The following is a 9,786-nucleotide window of genomic DNA, read 5'->3' on the forward strand; positions in this document are numbered from 1 at the left end:
TGACTAAAGTTAACGTCAGGCACTCAATCTTCCCCTTACTGTCTTATACACCCCGGTGTCAGAGTCCAGGTTAGCCTAACTGTAAATAATCTGGCTACTGTAACATAAAGTTTACTCCCTGCCGTCAAACTCCACCATCAATCTCCACTGAGTAGTAGTATCCTGTTCCTGTATTTCCAGCACGTTTGGTTAGTTAATGCATCTCTTCTCCCTGTTTGCCACAACTCTGGGGCGCTGAAAAAATGGCCCAAAGTTAGCTGGTCTTCATTGTCAGATTTGGAAATTATAATTACAATTATTATCATCATTATTGAAATGGCCATCAGATGTGAATAATAATACAGTTAACTCATTGTCTAATAAGTTCAATTTCTGGGAAAGGTTGGTATTTCATATTGAAAATTAACTATTGGCATTCAAGACTATACACAGGACAAGTGCACAGATTCCATCTGACTTATGAATGAGATATGCTAAAAATGCTGACCAAAGAAAAACATAATTTAATTATATTAAATTTTTTTATATACATTTTTTTGTCTTTCGTTTTCAGGAAAGACTTAAACTGGACTCTTGGGGAGAGTGCACCTCAATAGCAGCACCAGGCCATATAATGACAGAGGATGCTGGAACCAGGAGAACAGAGGCTGGCTTCAAGGTGAGCTGTGATGTATATTTCAGTGTTTCAGCACTGAAGGCGATCTGTGATTTATATTTGCAATTTCTACTTTTTTCATCCAGGTTTGATGACGTAGAGGTCACAAGCATCACGATGACTTGTGGTCACACATACAGAAAATACATTCTATGTTTGAGGCCACCTTAAAAGTACCTGAAATTATGTGGTTAAGTTATAGCCCCTATAGACTTTGTTGGGGAAACCGATAGGAAGTTAAGCAAATAAAGTTTATTCCAAAAAGAAACTGGACTTAAAAATTGAACCAAGTCCAGTTGCCTTCTGGATTAAACTTTTATACAATGACCTGGATGACTCACAAACTTTACACATACACAATTTTGTTGTTTTGGGAAGTTTTAGCAGTCATATACCTGACTTGGATTTATGCATGTGATCAACAAATTGCTTCATTTCAAATGTTAGCTGATGAATGATGTTGATCCCGGTGCATGCCAGCACCTTGTTAGTGCAACACTCTGTTGCATGGAGAATTGTTTCAACTGTACTGTGTGAGGTTGCCTGATGCAGCCCTTGAAAAAGAGCGGCAGCATGCTCCATGTTGAACAAGGCAGAGCTCAGACCAGAATTGTACCATACTTATAAGAACAGTGAGTTCTGCAGCAGCAGAGCATTGCCTCTGCAGTTATTTATGGACACTACCATCAGAGCACTTTCTCAGAGTGTTCACAAAACAGACTGAAAAACACCATGACACAGGATTGTCTGAATGCTCTGGCTAAACATTCCTGATACCAATCAGAGGGTTGGGAGGTTTTTGGCTCTCAGAAGGAAAGTAGAGAGCAATTAATCTACAAATAGAAACAAATGCAGGGTTTGTCAGCACATTGTCTTTCCTGAAAATAGTTGTCTCATTTACTTAAAGCAGCAATAAGCAACTTTTATATGAAAGTGAAATCTGTACACTTTTTTTTAAAACTATCCATACACTTTGTGTATTCTACAGCTAACAGATTTGATTGCTTTGTTCTAGTCATTTTGTTGATAAAGACACTGACACACTATTTTACGCACTTGACTCCCATGCCTATATGTCCATTTATTGCTCATTGCTTTCATGTTCACTTATACTATTTAATGGTTTGTAAATAAAGCTGCATGTTTGGATGATAAAATGTTCTGACATGTTTGAATAAAATACTAGTTTGATATTTAACAACTGAGTACAAATGAATTTTTTTTCATCTTTACTAATTTTTGCTAGAAATAACACTAACGATGTGTGCTGAAGTTGCTTGATGTGGCACAGCCCCACCTAGGAAATTTGCCTCCAGCCGTTCTAGGCTATGTCCTGTCAACGTGCAGGAGATAAGCTGTCCTTCACAAATAATACCTCACATATATAGGCCTAGTGAAGTCATGTTTGAAACCACATCCTGAGTCCCCAAAATGCTTTTCTCTCAGGTAGCACCCCAGCCTGGGATAGCCTCTAATCCCAGTTTTAATGGGATCGAAGGCGAGTCTCCTTCTTCTGACAACTCTGGGCACAGCTGACTTTGAAGAAGACGTCGCTGGGCCCTGATAAGTCATTAAACCTCACCGCAGTCAGAAATACATGTCTGGAGCAGGGCCCAAATTAATACCGAAGAAAGGATACACTTCAACGATCATGCAAGCACTGAAAAGGTGAGGAAAAGCATTTAAAAACATTCTTCTTTTTTTAACTTTGTTGATCACGTTGTTCTTGCCCAGGATTTGCTGACTAGGTTGCTTGTGATCATGTTCGTGTCAAGTGGCAGCTGAGCAGTGTGTGGGAGGAACAATTAAAGAAAATCTTGTTACTGTTTGAAATTTCATGACAGAAAGTTGTGGTAGCAGTTGAGCTGAGGGCCGAGGACCCCGCTCTTGATAGTTTTAAGTGGCGATGTTTTATAGGCACCTTTAGCCTGCAGTGTACAGTAAACTTCATTTGGCGTGTCCTGACGGCTTGATAGTGTGATATGTTTTTACATCGAAAAGATGCATTTATTGTAAACAACGGACTGGGCCAACACGCCTCCTCCACCCTCCCCCGACCTCTCTGGATGAAGTAAAAAAGTCATAACTGAATTCCGCATGCTTGCTAAGATGAGTTTACTTATGAATTTATCGTAAGTACTATTACAGTATAGTATATCGTATACAGAACATTGCACTGGTATAGCTTAATCTACAAATCCACATAAACAGTGCTGCTACAGCTTACGCTCACGGGGTTTCATCACTTTGTTCAACCGAATCAGTCCGTACTAAACTCGGTAGAAAGGCCTTTTCATACTCCACCCCATCAACCTGGAACAAACTACAGCATAATTTAAAGCTGTCCCAAAGGGAATTTTAAAATACTTGAAAAAAAACAAAACAAGGAACGTAATATGATTCTATATTTTATTGATTCTTCTGCATTCGTCACTTTAATAGTTTTACTATTGCATTGTAATCTCTGTAGTGATTGTTGATTATTCGTCAGTCTGTAACTCTGTGTTGTTGCTGATGTCCAAGCAGATCTCTCTTGAGAATGAGAAAACCACGATGTAAGTAAAATAGTTGGTTTACTTTTTCTTTGTAAAACGCGTTTGAACGGCAAACGGGGAAAAAGTTACAACATGAAAATGATACCATTTAAAAAAACTAACTCAGGGAAGGAACATGATGTTTCTAGAAAAAAAGCATCATTCAGAAAAAATAAGCGTTTTAATATATTCACATTTTTCACATTTGTAATATAGAATTGCCTACATTTCTAAGAGCATAAGCAAGAGCATCTGAACTCTCTTCTGTCCCATTCATCGTTCACTCGCGTAATGCGTCGGGCTAGCAGTTGCAGATCAGCTCTTCCTTCGTTCTTCTGCTTGACAATTTGATCTGATTAGCCTGTTTTGGATGTGATGTGTTACATTTGATTGATGTCTGGTCCATGTCAGCTTTTCTTTCTAGCTCGCAATATAAATATTTTACTGAGTAACGGATGGATGTATTACTTTCCTCATTTAAAACATAGCCTACTGAAGTAAAAGTAAAATGACTGACTTTGAAGAATACGCTAAAAAGCACAAGTAAACGAAAAAGCAACTCAATTACAGTAATGTGAGTACTTGTAATTCATTACTTCCATCTCTGTGTATATGGAGATGACAGCTTATTAGTCAAAGGACGCGTAACTCGGTGAGATGAGATCTTAATTACCATCCTGGGGCAGCTATGGGCAGGTGTGTGCTTAGCCCACCCTCATGTGGATCTCGTCCACATCATCAAAGTTAAGGAAAAAATACCAATGGCCAAAAAAACGTAGCAGAGATACAAATAGGCTACCGGTTCTACTTTGTTAATGATTGTGCAAGCTCCAGCCCGCCTCCAAGGTTTTCTCCCTGCTCCCCTGCACCCCCTCCTCTCGTCTTGTTCAGGTAAAACAGCAGGTCTGCTCCAATTCTGGCTCCGGACCTTTGAATCCTTTCAACTGAGATGAAACAGAACGATGGAGGCGCGCGGGAAGTTTCCCTATCAGTATTAAGTTACAGATGAATTGTCTCCATCCATAATTTTGATTAAAAAAATATCAAATGATATATAATATACATTTGAAAAAATAATATAATTGGATCGATCGGATGCCTCTTCAACTTGCGATAGGGCCCGTGCTTATGAGACAGCGGCCAATCTGTTTTTCACTGTTAACAGGGACTCCAGGCTGTAATGGTGCTCATCATCTTCAGTGATGAACCTGAGAGTTATACAGAGCTACATCAGGCTTCATGATTAAATGACTTTCTTTTTTTAATGTCACGTCTGCACTTCTGTCCATATGCATGCTTGGATATATCTTGCTGCAGGTCGGCTGCTGAATTTGAATTCTCCGCGCACGTTGTATTTCGGTTTGGCGCGGTAGTGAATCAAATTAATTGACTTTGTTTTTTATTTTGGAGAAGAACTCTGCTTGCATATGTTCATATTTGCTGCAGTGTAGCAGGAAGTGTGTCTTTGTCTCCAACTGTCTGGGTGGACAGAGCTCACATAGTCTGTCCTCTCTGGGCAAACCAGGTGCCTCTGTGTCACCTGTCTCGATGGCCATTGGCCAGGCTGTGTCCGCTGAGTCTGTACCTGGTTAAATACTCATCAGTCACAGTGCTCAGATAGTCTGCCACTGTGTACTGTCTGTTTAGAGCCGAATAAATTTCGCGATTTGCTCTGAGTGTTTGTGCTAAATGTCCAATAGTTGATGTAATGTTGTTTTGAGGCCTGTTAGAGGAGCTGAGCCTCAGGATCAGCTGGCTGAGGCGACTTTTCTCCATGTTCTCCTCATGGCACTGCAGAGCTTTGTGATGGTACAAGTTGGGGTCACTTGTTTTGAGGTGTTTATACAATTTGATAGCTCTTTTTTTAAATTCTAATTAAAAGTAGAAATTATTCTATGTCAGTGGAGCCCAAATAAAACTGATACTGGTTTCCCTGCCCCCTGGGTCGTTTCAGGAATATCATTATTCTTGTTTTGTCTAAATGAACTGTCAGGGCTTAGGTCTGACAGAAGGTTGCTGTTGAAATGCCCCCTTTGATGGAGCCAGCAATATCAGATCATCTGCAAACAGTAGGCATTTGATTTGTGTGTCAGACAGGGTGAGACCCGGGATATTAGACTGTTCCAGTTCATCAGTATAAATGGCCAGTTCATCAGTATAAATGTTAAAGAGCTAGCTAGTGTACGAGATTTTATCATGGCTGCCGGGTTGGGGGCAATTGTAACACTGTGATCGAGGGCAATTGTAACAGTGTTACAAGCCACATTGGCCCCATATAAGCACCTTTTGAGATACATTTCTGTTAGAAAATGGACATATTTTACTGAATTTAAATATAAAATTAAAACTGGGTGTAGTTAAAAAGGGTGTATTAAAATATATGTGTTTGTTATATCATGATCATAAATTTGTATACAATAAAAACTGAATATGTCGCTTGTAACTCTTTTTTTAACATGTATTGAATATTACCTCCACATTTCATTGTGTTAATCTGTTTATGTCTTTCTTGTACTATTTCAATTAAGCTTGGTTAGAGACTCATCAGCTGATCAGTCTATTTGAGTAAAATATACTTTTGACTCAATTCAAATAATAAAAATCTAGTTGCCACTAGAATAGTTGCCTAGCTGTCTGCAAAAATAGACAAACTTTTGCTTTGAATTTGTACAATACCTGAAATCTTAAAGAAATTCAACCCTATACAAAAAATAATCTTTAGTAACATTATTAGATACTATAGCAGATATTTGATTACTATAAGGTGTGCTTTTATTTGAGAAATGGTGCCTTAATATTGCTGGGGGCAATTGTGTTATTCTTATTTTTGGGAAATAATAATAATAATAACAATTTGAGATCCACAGAATGTATTGAAAAAGGCATACATGTCAAAACAAGGGCATAGTTTAGATTTTGACATTGGTGGGGACATAAAAACAGTCAAAAGGGGGTCCCTGCAAGCTGAGGCTTTTTGTATTTATGATAGTCTTCTGACCAAAATGTCATGTCATCTAGAGCCTTTATTTATAGATAACTATATAAACCAACACCTTTACAGTTTAGCTTTCTGTACTTTTATGATAGAAACAAGCAAATGTTAATAATTAAAGAAACGCTGTTCTGGGATTGACATAAAGGTTTTTAGTATATACTGAATACAACAATGGAGGCAATTTAACAGAGACTTATTAACTTCATTCCAGCCATAGTGCAATTGTAAACACGTCTCATACATCAACATTATAGTACAGTACTGTCGAAGAAATTAACAAATACAGAAGATCCACAGTACATATCACCTGCCTAATGTAGAGGGAGCAGATACAGGCATAACCTGGTATTGCACGTAGCCAATAACCAAGTACCGTAATCACAGAACACAAGACATTTTTTACTCCCTCTCACTTCTAGTCTTTCTGTTTCTGTGTACAAATGGATCAGTTTCCTTAGAAAGACACCACAGTATCAGCTACTGCATGTAAAAATACATCTACACTGATAAAGCTAGTCACCACTTATTTCATATATTTTATATACGTAGTATTGTATTCATGCCCACATTATTAAAACCATGTATGGTTGAGTACTTAATATATCTCTTCGTATACCAGTGTAACCTCAATGCAAAACAAAACAATTACATACATTTACTCTAATCATACTCTTACAAGCCTAGGCCTAACCTGTGACCCTGCCTCCCCTGCTCTGCCTGAATATCTAGACAGGACTGCTTCTGTCACCTGATAAAATAACCATTGTCCTACATCATCAGACTAACATTTGTCCCACTACTTACATATCACCAAGTGATTATTCGACATCATCCGAGACCCTGCCTCTCCTCCAGCCTCTTCTTTTCTGTCTGACTTACTAGCTACATCGTCTGGCAGCTTCTGTCACCTGACAAAATAACACATAGATGCATGCCATATGAACGAGAGACATGTGCCTATTCAAAGCTCTCATTTCAGACAAATATTGATGAACCATTGTTATACAGTACATCAGACTAACATTTTTCCCAATACTGAATCTTACTACTAACATATCACCAAGTCGTTATTCAGCATCACCTGCGACCCTGCCTCCCCTCCTCTGTCCAAGCTAAGACATGGTCCAGTTGCTTCTGTCACTTGAGTCTGACAAAATAACACAATGATTGATGCATGCCATGTGAAAAGCTAGGGAAAACATTTATGGCTAAGTTAAGTATTATTACCATTATTGTTGAGTCTACACATTAGCAATTGGGAAAATATTTTATTTAAGTGGCTTACATTTTTACTTGTTGTGAAGTAGCTCCTGATGTCAATCTTCGTTTTTATACATGCCATCCTTTTCGTTTTGTGCCCTGCACAGAAAGTTAGTGTCGTCCTCACCTACATGCACATCCGTACATCTTGCAGACGGAGCTTTGGCACTTCTTAAGCAGATGTAGTTATAGCCAATTACACGTTAGCAAGAAACGGCAAATCCAATCCTATTAGCGGAGGGAGGCGGGAGGAGTAGGGCGTGAGATCTGTTAACAGTTTGTGTACCAAATACATTGACTAAACGGACACTGACGGACAGCAGTGGTTAATCAAAATTATTGCCAGGGAAAATTCAGTAGTTGCTGGATATTGCTAGGGACACGTCCTTATCGTCCCTACCCACGTCTACGCCCTTGTGTCAAAATAATAAAATAAATACTCATTATTTTAAAAATGATTAATTCATGTTTTCCTTTTACATACATAGATTTTTACCACAAACTGGTGCATGGACATTTTCATTTCCATGTTCGTTATCAACTTGGGATGGCCCAAGGTATAGGCAGATATAATAAGACCTCTCAAGTTTAATCAAAAGCTCAGAGTGAGATTTCATCTGTTCAGGCCGTAGTGACTCAAAATTTTGTAGTTTCGCCCCAGAGGACCCTCGGCCCCTCGGCCCCACCCAATTATTTTTGCTATTTAAAAACTAGTTCGATTTTTCATACATTTTTCCTTTGTAAAATACCCCTTATCCATGCAAATTACCAGTTACTTGACTAAAAGGTTATTGAATTACTTTATAAATTACTCCATGTAAAAGTGATTATTACTGTATAAAATTAAGTTTAACATCAGTTTAAATATTTGCTTAAATTTTATCATTAAAGTGCACTATACAACTATATTACTGTTGCCTACCTAAATTTTCTTTTTCTAGAATTTGCATTTAAACACAATGTCATTTTTCGTTTACCGTCGCCTAATGGTCATTTTTCTGAGCCGACCTTGAACACATCATAATATAACCTTCTGGCACCTCGTTTACTTCGCTAATTGGCTTTTATTCTGCGGATTTCAACATCGGATTGCTATTTTTAACTAACGGGACTTGCTACAATGTTTGAGTGCACTTAAGGAGGCTGCTTTAAGCAGACGACCTGTCCTGCAGCAGCAGCCAGAGGTGACGGAGCTGTTTCATCCAACAGACAGTGAAGGTAGCGTGACTCTACTGGAGATAGAAGTTACTGAACGCACGGAAGGCTGCTGAAGACCGACTGGACATCCGCTTTCTGTCTGTCTGATGCTGTCAGTCATTGCGGTGCTGTAATGTAATGAGAAGTCCGTATGTCTCTGATCATCATCAACAAGGGTTTCGATTAACGACAGGATATTGTTAGGTAGTTACGTTTGGCGCAGAGAACTTTGCCTTTACTTTACTTTTACTTTAAACGAGCAGACCAATGCTTTAGCTATGCTACCGTTACCCTGCAGTACAGTTAACTACCGGAGTGAGTGAGTGAGTGAGTGAGTGAGTAGACGAATGAGGATGGAGTAGTGCCGATGTGACTTCTTTCAGGGTGGGTAGAGATGTGTTATCCGCTCTAAAGAACAATAGGAAGAAGGGAGACTCCTCCGTTTAACTGGCTTTGACGGTTTTAGGTGTCGGTCTTCTAGCTGCAGGCTAACGTACAGCGAATGAGTGGACGAGCAAGAGAATGGGAGCGGAGGTCTATCTGGACAGGGGTGCTGATCAAATCTGAGCTGGGTGAGTAGAATACAGTGGATGAAACTGTAGGTCTACATATTTATTGTGATTCACATTCTTTGTGAAAAATCAAATTTTCAATTCCTGAATTTTGTGCTGATTGTGATATTATGTTAACATTATTGGTAATGTCTTAGATACAGCTCATTATAGCATAATGACTCTGGGATTGCGGTAAAATATTTTGTACAATCGATGTGCCAGAACAATAGTGTTACATCGTTATATTTTAAATTCTATTTTAACGGTCCATTTCCCTTACAAAGTTAATTCTCCTCCCACAGATTCTATTTTCTCTCAGACGTGGATTCTGCCTAAATTACGAAAATACGTCAGACCTTTACTCGGCATGCTTAAGATCAAATTTACATATATTAAGATTAGATATGGTTTGATTCAAATGAGAACTAGCATTTGATATAACTACCTGAATTTTTTGTGCAACAAATTTATCTGTATCATACTAGGCTATATTTAGTTCTCTGTCTCTTTCTCTCTCTCACACACACACACACACAGAGGGCAAAAGGGCAAAGCCGGGCACTTGTTTGCAAACATCTTTGATCTTTGAAA

The sequence above is a fragment of the Semicossyphus pulcher genome, unplaced genomic scaffold, assembly GCF_022749685.1.
Source record: "Semicossyphus pulcher isolate SPU_LCO1_2020_fin unplaced genomic scaffold, fSemPul1.0.p SCAF_18, whole genome shotgun sequence".
Taxonomy (NCBI): domain Eukaryota; kingdom Metazoa; phylum Chordata; class Actinopteri; order Labriformes; family Labridae; genus Semicossyphus; species Semicossyphus pulcher.